The sequence below is a fragment of the Syngnathus typhle genome, linkage group LG21 (assembly GCF_033458585.1).
Source record: "Syngnathus typhle isolate RoL2023-S1 ecotype Sweden linkage group LG21, RoL_Styp_1.0, whole genome shotgun sequence".
NCBI lineage: Eukaryota > Metazoa > Chordata > Actinopteri > Syngnathiformes > Syngnathidae > Syngnathus > Syngnathus typhle.
In genome coordinates, this window is record NC_083758.1 from 1,070,001 (window position 1) to 1,072,500 (window position 2,500).

The 2,500-nt window shown below is 59.3% G+C and overlaps 1 pseudogene; it reads right to left on the reverse strand.

Moving 5' to 3' along the window:
- Nucleotides 1–2,500, reverse strand: part of LOC133146042 (28S ribosomal RNA) — a 9,716-nt pseudogene that overhangs the window by 3,006 nt on the left and 4,210 nt on the right.

Below are 2,500 nucleotides of genomic sequence, written 5' to 3' on the forward strand. Positions count from 1 at the left end.
ACCGTGGCACTTACCCGGCTGGACCGCCAGTCCCGTCAGCTGGCAAAAGACATCCAGGATCACCAAGTTCTTCTTCATTCCTTCCTCCGAGCCACTCAACAGGACTAAATCATCCGCAAAGGCCAGCGCGGCAATTCGGCGGTTGCCCCAGACCAGGTGACTTCCTTCGCGTTCGAGGCTATGGATGAGAGGATCCATAGCGAGGTTGAAAAGCAGTGGGGACATTGGATCGCCTTGCTTAACACCAACCTTCATGGAGATGGGTTCGGAGTAGGCGCCTCCGCAACCCACTCTGGTCGAGCAGCCCACATACGAGTGACGGATCACCTCGATTACACGTCTGTCTACGCCCAAGCTTCCCAGCACACACAGGACATGGTCATGGGAAACCGAGTCGAAAGCCTTCGCAAAATCAATGAACACGACTGCCAGCGGCACGCCAGCCGACCTCGAATGCCCCATGATCCGGTCAAGAATCATGAGGTTCTCCTCGCAACCACTCGCGCCGGCGACGAAACCGCGCTGCCGGGGGCTAACAGGACAGGCACGCGCCAGCCTCATCGCCATTATCCGCCCAAACAACCTCAGCACGACTGACCCGATAGTCACAGGCCTCCAGCCTGCCACATCACCCAGCTCTGTAGGGTCAGCCGATTTGGGTAACAACCGCGTCTTGCACTCCTTGAAGACCTGGGGAACGACTCCACGCACCATCCATGTCGTAAACAGCCTCGCCAGTTGCGTACCGTCCGGGTCCCAGCCAAGAAGAGCCTGCTTCTTGATCCCGTCTGGGCCCGGTGCAGAGCAATTCCTCATCTTAGCCAAGTTAGATACAACTTCCGGCCCCAGGATCGGGTGCTAGAATGGTTCGTTGTTCGCGGTCAGTCCCACCTCGAAGCCCTCTAGTCCATAAAACGGCTTGACCGTTTCCCACTTATCCCTGAAGTGCCTATCCACCAACTCCAGCGGCAAATCACACCTAAGGGGCGTCAGATCATCTAAGATCCGCCGTGCCAGCCCCTTTCTCGCCTCAGAATAGCCGCGCTGCTGGTGGTAGAACACTCTCCTACGTTGGACGAGCCGCCTCGCCCAACCCGTCTTCCATTGGTCTCGAGGTCTGGACCTCGCGGACTTTGTCGGCCACACTACCTTACCCCCCAGGGCTTTCATGAGATCCAAAGCAGAGGACTCGATCAGGCTAGGCTCCCGACCTGCTTTCTTGACTAAGGCAGCGGTGGCCCGATGCTCCTCATCCCCCGCCAGCAGCTCTTCCAGAACTCTATCCTCCACCAGATCTGGAAGCGACGGGGGACAGGTCCATTTCTGGGGCGTCGCCCTGGCAGCCAGGGCTCGCCAACGCACACCAGACGCACCGCCTGCCGCACGACCGCGCAGGGACCCCCACTTCCACCTCACCTGCTCTCCGGACTTGCCGGTACCCAACATCCGTGCCACCATCACGTTCTCATGCCTATGGTTCTTGTATTTCTCCATAAGCCCCACCATCCGAGCCTCCTCCTCCACGCTCCACCTCCTTTCCCTCTTAGGACCCTTACTAGCCTGGCTCCGCTCTTTACGAGCCGTGAACCACTCCGCTGCATGGGCCTGCCGCTTATGCTGAGACGCTCCAACAGCCGTCCGAAAACGGCGCCCACAGTGATCGCAAGCGATTCCCTGTTCGACATCCACCATGCGCACGCCCCGACATTTCGAGACATGGCACCGAATTGCATGACTGTTCTCCCCCCGCCTTTCGCACTTACGACAGCCGTACACGATGGAGACACCCGCATGCCGGGAAGCGCAATGCAACCCAAACCTGCGCATACCAACCACACGCGCCCCACACAGTAGGCAGTCCATGGACTCTCGAGGCAGATGCACCAAGACCTGGTCCGGAGGCCTCGGATCCTTCTTACGCCGCTTTCTAGACGGGCCCTCTCCCGCCTCTTCCTCCACACCATCACGGAGAGCAGGCTGCAATGCTAACACGACCCCCGCCACCCCAACTCTCATACCAGCGGCGACGGAGGCCATTGATTCAGACACCACTGAGGAGTTCTCAAGAGCTTCGCCAGCCAGGGTCCACCCGCTCCCTCGGCCCGACTGACTGTGGCTCTGATCCTGCGCCTCTGTCTGTACGGACTTCCTAACCAAGGAGTTTTCGCAACCATGGCCCGTAGAAGTGACTACAAGCCGTTTGGGGACCCCAAGCAATGCCTCCGGTGGTTGGTCCCCATGGCCCCCGGAGAGGTTGATTCGTTGTCCGCACACGTGCCCAACCTCAAGCACGTCACGGGGAGGTCGCTCGAGCAGCAGCAGCCCCTCTCCGAGCTGCGCCTCAGCCAATTTTGATCCCCCAGGTCAGCTATCCTGGGTCGTTGTCCGTAAGCTAACAGACATGCTTACGGCCTCACTACCGTGAGAGCACACGGGAGAACAAAGTTCCCCGATACTATAGAGCTATACATCGAGATCCACTCCGAGCAGCCGTCCGCTA